Genomic DNA, 13,791 nt, shown 5'->3' with positions numbered 1-13,791 from the left:
TTTGAATTATGGTGTTGGAGGAGACTCTTGAGAGTCCCATGGATTGCAAGAAGATCAAACCTCTCCATTCTTAAGGAAATCAGCCCTGAGTGCTCACTGGAAGGACAGATCATGAAGCTGAGGCTCCAATACTTTGGCCACCTCAAGAGAAGAGAAGACTCCCTGGAAAAGACCCTGATGTTGGGAAAGATTGAGGGCACAAGGAGAAGGGGACGACAGAGGACAAGATGGTTGGACAGTGTTCTCGAAGCTACCAGCATGGTTTGACCAAACTGCAGGAGGCAGTGGAAGACAGGAGGGCCTGGCGTGCTCTGGTCCATGGGGTCATGAAGAGTCGGACACGACTAAACAACAACAACAACAAGTTCACACACAAACATTTCTATGCACATGGAACTCACTTTGGGGACTTATAAATTTGAAACAGAAATCAGTATACAAATTAAATCAACTAATCACATGCACTTTTCATCTCACATTATCATTTTATTGCATTGGCCAAAGTCCTCTAGGCAGTTTACAAAAAATCAATAAAATACACAATACAATAAAACCAACAAAAACCATCTCAATAATAACATTAAAAATACATAGTGGCCCTTGCCCTTGTATCACTCCCAAAGTGACTCCCTCAAGGAATGAGGCTGTTTGGTGTTTTCCCTTTGGCTGCAGCATGTCAGTGACAATCCACCACCAGTGGCTGCCTTCCAGCTTAGCTGTTGCAGGAGAGAACAGTTGAACAGCAATTCCTGCTTTAGATTCAGTTGCAGGTCATGCACATGATGATCACACAGTTATCACATGACAGTCTGGCCATTTAAAACTTTCTATCACCCTGTGGCTCTTGCATCACTATGTACCACTAGTTGTCAATGAAGATAAACTTCAGAAACGATGAACCCTTTCTGCTCTTTTAGATTCAAAGGAAGTCCTTTTCCACACAGTACTGTTTGGTTAACAAGATGTATATCCCACTTAATCGACAAAAGCAGGGCAGTCCAACGTGGTGCCCTCCAAGAATGATTGGACTACAACTCCCATCAGCCCAAGCCAGCAGGGTCAATAGTCAGTGCACAACATTGGCTACGTTTGAGAAAAAAGGGCAGCTGAACAAAGACCTCTAAGTGGTTTACATATAACAATAAAAAGTGATAAAATCAAACATTTAAAAACTAGCAGGTATAAAATTTCTTTTAAAATATAAAATCAGAAGTTTAAAAACAAATATTCATGATAAAATTACATGTCTGGGTTGGCTTGCCTAGATAAAAAAAGTTTTTAGCAGGTGCTGAAAACAACATGGAGGACCCACTGTCTGGCTAGGATTGACAGACTCCTACACAGGAGGAGGAGGAAGTGATTGGTGGGAACCAGGGCCAGGGGAGACAGTCTCTCCCCATTGTTTCTCAATGTCAGCTGCTTCGGAAGGGGGAGCAGTGATGCCGGCTCCAGTGAATTGAGCAGATGACACCAAGAGTGGATCCAATGGTCAAAAAGGTGGTTTCTGCACGTGTCATAGAGGGAAGTGAGGGACAGATGGGACTCGTCAACCTGGGAAGGTAGCCCGTCTAGGAGAAGATACCCTCTGATCCTAAACCTCTACTGCCTTGCAGGTTATCTTCAGGAGAAGAAAAGGCTAAAGAGTAGACCCTACACAAATCCAGAGTGGAGATGATTGGGTGGCGACTTGTACACCTCCTTCCAACACCTCCTGCAGCCAAGCTGGTGCCAAACATATTGCTCTGCTTTCCTTTGGACCACATCAGCAAGGCCAAGAGAGGGGGGGTCTTGTTGTCTGTGCAGCCCAGGACCTCCATACACAAACTGCCCAGGCTTGTGCTCCAGGGAGGTCACTTTGGTGCTGCTAACACAGCAGTTTGACTGTGGAGACGCACTCCCATTGTCCCTCTCCATCGTCTCTCGAGACAGATGGATGCCAACAACAGTAAGCATGTCAATAGTGACAGATAATGAAACTAATTGACTGGCAGATAAGTTAATGCCCATGGCCGGGGACTGATATTGAAAACTAAAACCTTGACCTCAGCCAGAGGACTCTGTCAATTTTCACTGGGGGTGGAGGAGAATGAGGAGGAGGTGGGGGAAGTCATAAAGTTCAGGTCGCAACTCATTCACTAGGCAGATATGCGAGAGCCCAGATCAACACCTCTCCAAACAACAGCTGAGACTCTCCCAGGCTGCACAACAGATGTTAGTGTTGCTTAACTCTTCTGGAAATGAGAGAAAGAGAGACAGAGAGAGACCTATAAACCGATAGGTCCAAGACAGTGAATTTATGTCTTACCCATACTGTTGCTGTCTGAGAAAATGTGTCTACACTGTCAGGGACATCTGTGCCCTCCCTCAAAAGTCACAAGAACAGAATTGCACGGGAGAATGATGGTGTAACTGCACTCTCATTCTTGGAAGATTCAAACAAACAGAATCAGGCCTGGCAAAAACACATTCTGGCCTTAGAAATAATAAACAGAGCAGGCAATGTGATCTGTGCTCCTGAGTGAGTTTCTATTCCTGGTCTTCAGCTAGTCACCTGCAAAGCCCAATCCTATGTTTACTTGCAAGTAAGCCCCATGGGGTTCACTCCCAAGTCAGTGGATGTTGGATTGCAGCCTTGGCCTTGGGATTGTTTTCTGTAAAACTTGACTGTGCTCTTTTTCTTGCAATGAAACCTAGGGGACAGGCCACCCTGCAGTTAGTGTGACCAGGTGCAAATGGGCTCCTGCACCTTTAATAGACTGTGTAGAACAGCCACTGCCATAATGATAAGCTACACCTGCTGAAATTCCCGCTCCACAACTATGAAAGGTGCAAGAGCTTTGTCTACTTTGGTCCTTGGTCCCCCTATGCGAGTCTCCTTATTAGATCTGCATTGCTCAGCTTTCAGCCAGGCTGCACAGACTGAAATATTTTGCAAGCTGCTTTTGCTGCTTCTCCTCCTTCCTCTTCTTCTTTTTTCTTCTTCTGTAGCAAAATTAGTGTTTAGGCTGAAGAAAAAGTCACACAGCTATCTGAGGAAAACAATGCACCACTTCCTCTCCTACTACTCCACCATATCTTTTGGAAAGCCATTTGTTTGTTCTCTGTGCATTTGGACATCTCTTAAGCTATCATAACTGAATTTTGTGTGATGGTTCCTGAGCTTTTCTTATATGGTTGGGTGCCATTTTGAATCAAGATGGTGGACTGCACCTTTAAAAACTGCACGGCTTTTAAACAATGAATTCAAAACTACACTGATATTTTGGTTTCTTGGAGTTCCCAAGCAACACCATGTACAATGCTGCCAATTAGATATATTTTATTGTAAGCTAACGCTGCTACTGAGGACTCAGCTACATTAGTCCATGAAGGCGCAGGTCAATTCTGTGTCCAGGGCAGTTGTTTACCAGCTCCATCTGGTACACAGGCTGAGACCCTATCTGCCTGCAGACTGTCTCGCCAGAGTGGTACATGCTCTGGTTATCTCCCGCTTGGACTACTGCAATGTGCTCTACGGCTACCTTTGAAGGTGACCTGGAAACTACAACTAATCCAGAATGCGGCAGCTAGACTGGTGACTGGGAGTGGCTGCCAAGACCACATAACAGCGGTCCTGAAAGACCTACATTGGCTCTCAGTACGTTTCCGAGCACAATTCAAAGTGTTGGTGCTGACCTTTAAAGCCCTAAACGGCCTCGGTCCTGTATACATGAAGGAGCATCTCCACCCCCATTGTTCTGCCCGGACACCGAGGTCCAGTGCCGAGTGCCTTCTAGCAGTTCCCTTACTGTGAGAAGCGAAGTTACAGGGAACCAGGCAGAGGGCCTTCTCGGTAGTGGCGCCCACCCTGTGGAAAGCCCTCCCATCAGATGTCAAAGAAATAAACAACTATATGATATTCAGAGGACATCTGAAGGCAGCCCTGTTCAGGGAAGTTTTTAATGACTGATGTTTTAATGTATTTTTAACCTTCTGTTGGAAGCCACCCAGAGTGGCTGGGGAAACCCAGCCAGATGGGCGGGGTAGAAATAAATCATCATCATCATCATCATCATCATCATCATCATCATCATAAAACAGTGTTCTGAATGTGTTATAAACATGCAACGCCAGATGGCGCTGGAAAGCAAAAAAAAATTCTTTGCGCTTTTCCATAGCGGTTTCTTTTCTTTTGGTATAATGATTTAATTTCTTACTTATTTATAGTGTTCTCCACCCCCCTGTGTAGATTCACCCCTGAATTATTACCATGTTAATAATACTTTATCTGCAACCCTACAATATAGGGGTGAGGAACTTCAGGACCAAACATGGTCCGCTAGGCCTCTCTGTCTTTTTATATATATATATATATAAAATTTTTATTAGGGTTTTTACAATATTACAAAATAGAAAAAGAAAAAATACAAATAAAAACAGTTAAAAACAATCAATCTTTTCATCACTTATTTTTCATATACTTGTTTCCTGGACCTCCTCATACCTCCCTTTTTTGTATTCCAGTTCTATTTATTAGTTCAGCAGTTTCTTTCCCTCGTTATTTTACCCTAATCTCTAGTCTTAAATTATTATAACATTAAATTTTACTTATAATAAACCATTTTTTCCTATTCTTTTGTACCATTACAGCTAGAAACCACTTAATTTCAATCCAACATCATTGTAACATTCATTAATTTTGCAATATCTCTGTAAATAGTCTTTAAATTTCTTCCAGTCTTCTTCCACCGACTCTTCTCCCTGGTCTCGGATTCTGCCAGTCATTTCCGCCAATTCCATGCAGTCCATCACCTTCATCTGCCATTCTTCCAGAGTGGGTATGTCTTGTGTCTTCCAATACTTCGCAATGAGTATTCTTGCTGCTGTTGTAGCGTACATAAAGAAAGTTCAATCCTTCTGTAACACCGATTGGCCAACTATGCCCAGGAGAAAGGCCTCTGGTTTCTTCAAGAAGGTATATTTAAATACCTTTTTCAATTCATTATATATCGTCTCCCAGAAAGCCTTAATCCTCGGGCACATCCACCAAAGGTGAAAGAATGTGCCTTCAGTTTCTTTACATTTCCAACATTTATTATCGGGCAAGTGATAGATTTTTGCAAGCTTGACTGGGGTCATGTACCACCTGTATATCATTTTCATAATATTCTCTCTTAGGGCATTACATGCCGTAAACTTCATACCTGTGGTCCATAACTGTTCCCAGTCAGCAAACATAATATTGTGTCCAACATCTTGTGCCCATTTAATCATAGCAGATTTCACCGTTTCATTCTGAGTGTTCCATTTCAACAGCAAGTTATACATCCTTGACAAAATCTTAGTTTTGGGTTCTAGCAGTTCTGTTTCTAATTTTGATTTTTCCACCTGGAAGCCAATTTTCTTGTCCAAATTATATGCCTCCATTATCTGATAATAATGAAGCCAGTCTCGCACTTTGTTCTTTAGTTTCTCAAAACTCTGCAATTTCAATCTATCTCCATCTTGTTCCAAAATTTCCCAATATTTCGGCCATTTAGCCTCCATATTGAGCTTTTTCTGAGCTTTCGCTTCCATCGGTGACAGCCCACTAAGCCTCTCTGTCTGGCCCTCAGGACTCTCCAAAGGCCACACTCCCTCCTCAGCCACACCCACTCTCCTCAGGCCTCCTCCCTCACCAGCCCTACTTCCCACCCTCCTTTAATGCTTTTGGCTGACTGGAATGTAGGTGGATATAGGAGAATAGCCTTGATCTGGATTCAACCCATTATTTATTCTTATTTAATGCATTTACCACCACTTTTCAGGTATGCAGCCTCCTAAAGCGGTTCTACAGAGATTTTCAAACAATACAGCATTAGTAGAGATACAGTATAGAGTACAACTGTAGAAGACGGCAACAGAAGAGCATTTGAAAAGCCATCAGTCAAGCAAAACCTCCTGAAATTTGTTTATTTACTACATTTCTCTCCCGCCTTTCCTCCCATGTAGTGCACATGGTTCTCTTTTGCGCTCTCCATTTTGCCTTCACAGCAACCCTGCGAGGTAGGCTAGGCCATTCCAGCAGGGCAGCTCTCCCAAAGGGTTGAAAGGGGTTTGCTAGACCAGCCTCTGCTAGCACCCTCCAGATGTTTTGGACTGGTGGGCCTGATGGCAAATTGTAGTCCAAAACATCTGGAAGGGCACCAGATTGGTGAGGACTGTTAGACTCGGGAGGGGGCAGGGTGAAGGCTTCGCAGGACCAGCTGTCCCCTTGGTCTTGCACCCAAGTTGCTTTCTTACATGAGGTTGGAATGCGTCCCCGGAGAGTGCCAACCCGATTAACACGAGGCTCTCTGGAATCACAGCCCTCTGAGTCACTGTGCTAAAATTGTGCTGTTGCCTCCCCTCCGCACCCTTTGGGCTGCCAATATTTACAGGTCTCTGTGTAGATCTGGAATAATAACCTGTTTATCGTTTGGGTCCCCAGATGCAATGGAATGTGAAACCCTGGTCATATGAGCTCCTGGGTTGCACCCAAAGCTTATCCTCTCCAGAGTTAGAGCCACTGAAATGAATGAACACGACAAAGCTGGACCCATTAACTTCAATGGGTAAAACTTTGTTGGATAAAAGCCAGAATTTTGGTGGTTGTTTTTGCTTGAACTAAGCTCATATCTCTTCTTCAGGTTTCAGGACGATGCTCCAGCCCAACTCCTGGTAGCTCAGTTGGAAGAATAAGAGACTCTGAATCTCGGGGTCCTGGGTTCAAGTCCTGCTTTGGAAAAAAGATTCCTGCATTGCGGGGGTTGGATTAGATGACCCTTGTGGTACCTTCCAACACTATAATTCTATGCAATCTATGAAACCCTCCAAATTAGCCCTTTCTCTCAGAAATATTTGAGGGGAACTGAAAACTGGGGGGGGGGGGGATGGAATGGAGTATCCTGGGAGAGAGAGTGGCTTCACCGTGAAGGGGAGCACTCCACACTGCAACATTTCATCACAGGTGAAATATTCACCTCAGCTGATTTTAAGGCGAAGGTGACAATTTTTACCAGATTAATCATTCACCCAAGGATGCTTGAGTGCTGAGCCCCAGGAAAACAGCATTGGCACATCTGGGAAACCCCCCAATAGTAGTGACGGTGCTTCAGAATATGGTCATCATTTTCTCATCACATGACAGTGAGCAATCCCTGAATTTCCAGTGGGCGAGGGTGCACAAAGCAGCCCTTATGCAACTGCCAGAATCGGCTTTCCCCCAACCTAGCGCACACCAGGTAATTCAGACCACAATTCCCATCAGCCCCTAGCTCCAGCAATGGCTCCTACTGAACATGGACATGTTGTTTCAAGCTGATAGGAGTTGTAGGCCAAAAAAATTGGAGATCCTCGCCAAGTTGGAGAAGACTGGTTTAAGTTCTTTCTGTCTTCTAGGACCAGTGGAATGAAGCTAATCATTCTAGGAACATGCCTTTTCCAGGCCTTATAGTCTATTTGTCTGCCTGGTCGAAGTGTGGGGCACCTTTCGCACTCCAGAGGTTGCTCAGCTGCGACTCCCACCATCCCTGACCACACATCTGGTCTAGTCTCATGTGGTTGTCTAATCTGAATGGCCAGGGCTCTCCAGGATCTGAAGCAGAATTCTTTTACATCACCAGCTACCTGCTAGTTTTTTTAAACAACAATACGGCTGAAGATGCCAGGAACTGAACCTAGGACATTCTGTGTGCAAAACACATCCCTCTCATGCACACAACAATATAACAATGGTTATATATCCAACAGCTGAGCAAAAAGCATTAAGTCACGGCTGAGGGACTTGTGCCCTCCATATGTTGTTGGACTCCAACTTCCATCTTCCCTGACCATTGGCTATGCTGGCTGGGGCTGGTGGGAGCTGGTGGCCTCTAACCACAGCTTGGTTATCATTTCATCAAGTCGTTGCTAGGTAATAGTTCAGTGCTTCTTCTTTCCTAGAGAATTCGGGAAATATCCCAGCCATGGGGAAAAGGGGTGTGGCTGGTGATAGTGCCACGGGCCATACAGAATGGTTGCATTTCTACATTTCATCCTAACAGCTAAATAAGATCTTTCCTGTTGGATTGCCAACTTTTTATTGTATAAGAATTCACACCTTACCTTTAAAGCACATGGCTTTCCCCAAAGAATCCTGGGAGCTGTAATTTTGGTTGAAGGTGCTGCGAATTGTATCACTGGGCGGGGAAAACTGTTGATTCCCCCTAAAGTTATTGGCATGTCTTCGCAGCAGTATCTGGCCATTTTCCTGAACTAGATTCTTCCATAGCATCTAGAGATCCTCGGAAAAAATGCACTTGACTGTTCTTTTAGAATAGAAGCAGCCATCTCCCCTGTTGTTTATCCCCAGCATTTGGTATTCAGGGGTAGGTTACATCTGCACTTGAAGGTTTTACTGGTCAGGACAGCTAAATGAAACCTCTAGCTCCAGATGCAGTCTACCAGGTAACAGGGGCAAAGAGCATGAGAGAGCTGTTGCCTCTGTGCGCTGCTGGTGCCAGAAGCATCTGAATAGCTGCTGTAGAAACAGAACTGAGTTAGCGAGCTAAACTAGCGGGTCTTCTGATGAGCTCATCTAGAGAGCTCAGATTTCCTTCTACTTTCACCCTTGATTCACAGCACCCAGTATTAGGGGGACTGCGGCCTTACAATTAGGTAAGGATTCTACCCAGTTCCATACCCTCCAACATTTCTCCAATGAAAATACAGTGGTACCTCGGGTTACATACGCTTCAGGTTACATACACTTCAGGTTACAGACTCCACTAACCCAGAAATAGTGCTTCAGGTTAAGAACTTTGCTTCAGGATGAGAACAGAAATCCTGCTCCGGCGGTGCGGCAGCAGCAGGAGGCCCCATTAGCTAAAGTGGTGCTTCAGGTTAAGAACAGTTTCAGGTTAAGAACGGACCTCCGGAACGAATTAAGTACTTAACCCGAAGTACCACTGTAGTTACATCCTATTTAGTAGTAGTAGTAGTAATTATATTTTTTTTTTAAATAATTTTTATTAATTTTCCAAACATGTATTATACACAAACGACAAAACAAAACAAAACATACACACAAATAAACATGTATAATTTCATAAACTCATTTTCCTTCACCTTGTTTCCCGGACTTCCCCATACCTCCCTTTTTCTGCATCCTTATTTTTCCCTTCTATCAGCAACCCTCCATTTAATTAATTAATTCATCTTCATTATAATTCCCTTAAATTTATGATATACAGCTGCAATTCTCTGTTTCTTAACACCATAGCATCTCAGCACTCCTCAATATTACAACAGTTTTTAAGATATATTTTGAATTTCTTCCAATCTTCTTCCACTGTCTCACTCCCCTGGTCTCGGATTCTGCCGGTCATCTCTGCCATTCCCATGTAGTCAATCACCTTCGCTTGCCATTCTTCCAGAGTAGGTAGCTGCTGCGTCTTCCAATACTTTGCCAGAAGAATTCTTGCTGCTGTGGTAGCATACATAAAGAAAGTTCTATCCTTCCTTAACACCAATTGGCCCACCATGCCCAGGAGAAAAGCCTCTGGTTTTTTAGAAAATGTCCATTTAAGGACCTTTTTAATTTCATTATAGATCATCTCCCAGTAGGCTTTAATCTTCGGGCAGGTCCACCAAAGGTGATAGAAAGTACCCTCAATCTCATTACATTTCCAACATTTATTATTGGGCAAATGGTAAATTTTTGCAAGTTTGACTGGAGTCATATACCATCTATAGATCATTTTCATTATGTTTTCTCTTAAAGCATTACAAGCCGTAAATCTCACACCAGTGTTCCATAACCTTTCCCAGTCATCAAACATAATGTCATGACCTATATCTTGTGCCCATTTGATCATAACCGATTTTACTGTTTCATCTTGTGTATTCCATTTCAGCAGCAAATTGTACATTCTTGACAAGTTCTTAGTATTGGGTTCTAACAGTTCTGTTTCTAATTTCGACCTCTCCTTCTGAAAACCTATTTTCCTGTCTTGTTTAAATACCTCATTTATCTGAAGGTAGTGCAACCAATCTCGTACTTTAGACCTTAATTTATCATAACTCTGTAGTTTGACCCTTTCACCATCTTGCTCTATAATTTCACAATATTTTGGCCATTTAGACTCCATGTTAAGTTTTTTTGTCTCTTTAGCCTCCATTGGTGATAGCCACCTGGGAGTTTTACTTTCCAGTAAATCTTTATATCTTATCCAAACATTGTATAGTGCTTTCCTAACAATATGGTTTTTAAAACCTTTATGCATTTTTACCTTGTCATACCATATATAAGCATGCCAGCCAAATCTGTTGTCGTACCCTTCCAGATCCAAAATGTCTGTGTTCTCAAGAAGCAGCCATTGTTTCAGCCAGCAGAACGCTGCCGATTCATAGTAAAGTCTCAGGTCCGGCAGGGCAAACCCCCCTCTATCTTTTGCATCAGTTAAAATCTTAAAGTTTATTCTGGGCTTTTTGCCCTGCCAGACAAATTTTGATATATCTTTTTGCCACTTCTTAAAACAGTCCATTTTATCCAGGATCTGGAGTGTCTGGAATAAAAACAGCATTCTAGGCAATACATTCATCTTAATAACAGCAATTCGGCCTAACAAGGAAAGCTTCAACCTTGACCATATTTCTAGATCTTTCTAGTAGTAGTAATTATAATACCCCACCTTTCTGACTGGGTTGCCCCAGACACTTAGCACGGCTTCCAACATATATAAAAACATTAAAAATTTAAAAAACTGCCTTCAAGACTGCCTTCAGATGGCTCAAGGCGGTCAGATAACTCCATACCATCCAACATTTCTCTGATGAAAAAAGGGACGTCCTAAGGAAAAGCGGGACATTCCTGGCTCAAATCAGAAATCAGGACGGCTTCTGTAAATCTGGGACTGTCCCTGGAAAAGAGGGATGCAGTGGTACCTTGGGTTATAGACGCTTCAGGTTACAGACACTTCAGGTTACCGACTCTGCTAACCCAGAAATAGTACCTCGGGTTAAGAACTTTACCTCAGGAGAAGAACAGAAATTGCGTGCCGACGGCGCAGCAGCAGCGGGAGACCCCATTAGCCAAAGTGGTACCTCAGGTTAGGAATGGTTTCAGGTTAAGAATGGACCTCCAGAACGAATTAAGTTCTTAACCCGAGGTACTACTGTACTTGGAGTCTGCAGCTCCTGCCATGCCTCGGTTTGTCCAGTGTCCTTAAAAGAAGTGTTGTAATTTGCACTTCTTTGGTGGGAAAGAACATATAACTGTCCCACTTCAGATAGTGGCAGTGGTGCAATGCTTTAAATTATGGCAGCAGTTTCAGGAAGAGCAAACTGAGGCATCTTATTTGTGTTTGGCAAGTTCCCCAAGTTTTGAAATTCATGTTGCTACAATCCACTACGAAAGATAACATGGAGGTGGGGAGAGTGTTCTTTTGTTCCCAGACCCACAGCTCCTGGGCTTGGCTAGCTGTCTCGGGGCAGAAATGTTAATAAAAGAAACTCTACCTCGTAACGGCTCCCGGCATTGGGCAGCAAGTTCAGCGTAAAGCTGCTAATTTTGTCCCAGCTGTTACTTGGCTCCCTGCAAAACCCATCAGCGAAGAGAGAGATGGGAACGCAGGGCAGAAGTTCTTTAAGAGGTTAGAGAGGAGGCTGGCCAAAAATAGAGCTGCAGGCGCTCAGAGGTGATCAGTGTCTGCAGTCCTCTTGAGATGCAAGCACTGCACTGTGTACATAGGGCCACCCCAGTCATTGGGCAGATAGTGCAATGTTCTGCCTTGCTGGCGTCTATCATCATGCAGCCGTTGGGAGATTTTCTAAGACTGGCTAGCTTTAGATTTTGAAACCTGGGTAAGGTCAAAGGGGGAGGCGGAGCCAATGGAGGCCAGGGGGGTGGAGTTGGGCAGACTCAGGTGGGAGAGGGTGCAGAGCTCGAATAGCCCAAACCTTATTACTATGACTCGCACTGGCAGCTGCAGCAAACTCAAACGTCCCCTAATTCCAGCAGGGAGAGGTGCAGAGAATCAGATGCCACCGCAGCACAATCCGTTTCTTCTGTTCTTTGGTTGCTCTCATATATATTGCAAGTGGGTCTCTCATATATTAAAGATTCTCTTGATTTACAAAAGTGTTTGCAATGTCTCTCTCTTGTATCCCCCCCCCCACCATGTAACATTTTTACAAATCAGTTTCATTTGTTGAGACATTAGGAAGAAAAGGGGGAAAGAGGTGGAGGGGTGGGGAAGATGGGTGGGGGTGGGGTCGGGTGGTGATGTTTCTATTTTACTTAATATATGTGGGGTTTTGTGTCAGTGTTGCTTGTGCAGGTTCTTTGCTGTTCGCTTGTGTTCCTTTGGTGGTGAGAGAGGTTGGGGTTGGCCTAGGGTGTGGTTATTCATTTGTGGTTGGCTGTGGTGGTCTTTGTTTTCATGTGGGTCTCTCATATATATATAGAATTGCTGGGGGGGTTGGGGGGGGAGGCTGTTGTCCCTGTCCCAGATAAATCACTGTCCTATTTTATCCCTAATTTTGTATTGGATGATGCCTTATTAATATTGTGTTGAGCTCTTAAGAATTAGAATTACAGAACTGGAAGGTATCTTGGAGGTCATCTTGTCTAACCTGCTGATCAATGCAGTTTCCTTGAACTGTGATTATGCTTTTTGCCTATCTTGACTGAGGGATGGGGCATGGAAGCATCTGGATTTTGCACAGCTGGAATGGAGGCTGGTACAAAGATAAGCGTCCACTTCCCTGTACCTCTTAACCTGCCCAACACTGTCATGGACTGGGAAAGTAGATTTTTCAGCAGTCAACCGTTAGACTGTTCCTTGCTCCTGGACCCCCACTGGTGACAGTGACCTAGAGATAATTTCATTACAAAACTCATCACTGCCCCTCCTCAGTCATGGACCTCCTCTCTGTGTATTCAGTTTCTGCCCTATCAGAGAAATGGGCTCCCCCCACAGAAGGCTTAGAGGTGTGGCTTGTTCTGTTTGCATGGAAGAGTAAACAGGGTCATTTCATTCCAGATCTTTGTGGCATCTTGTGGGGGCCAGTGAAATCTTCCATTTATTTTTCAGGGAAATCACTTGACCCTCTTCAAAACATGCACACAAGTTCACCCAGCCCACTCTCACAGATGTGAGATCTTCCTGGGAATCATTGACCAACGTCAATAAAGATATGTCAGGAAATTGTTCTTTAAGTTGAGCAACAGACATGCATGGTTTTTCAGAGGCTCTTTGCAAGGCTGGTCCAGGACTAAGGATGGGGCCAATATCCAATTCAATTTGCATTTAAAATGAATTTACCTAATTTGCACTTTCTGAAATAATATGAAAAATGGAAACAAAATTATCCTTCGCAATTCAGGCGTCTCCAAATTTTGCATTTCGATTGTCCAGGCAAGTCAAGTAATGTGTTGAAAAACACATTTGCTAGTGTAAAGTGTGTGTATCAGTGCACATATAAGTGAAAATAATTTATCCAAATGAATTATGCTAGGGGATATTTCTTTGCAGAAATATGTAAAATTGCATACAACTTCCCTGTTTTCCATTAAACAATATTTTCACTCCCTCTCCCAACATTTTAGCCAATCGGAAGGATTTCAATTCCCCCTTAGTTGCCAGGGTTCTAGGCTGAAGGGCAGAAAGGAAGTTCAGAAGAACAGCATCCCTTTAATATTTAAAACTTTCACCTGGACTAATGGTAGCTTCCTGTGTTTTGTTCCCAGTTTCCAGCTGACAAGAGTTTTGCTATAAAATGTAGGTGTTAAGCAGACTAAACTGGATTAGT

The sequence above is a fragment of the Podarcis muralis genome, chromosome 7, assembly GCF_964188315.1.
Source record: "Podarcis muralis chromosome 7, rPodMur119.hap1.1, whole genome shotgun sequence".
In the NCBI taxonomy this organism is placed as follows: Eukaryota; Metazoa; Chordata; class Lepidosauria; order Squamata; family Lacertidae; genus Podarcis; species Podarcis muralis.
Note: the sequence above shows the minus strand (reverse complement) of the source record.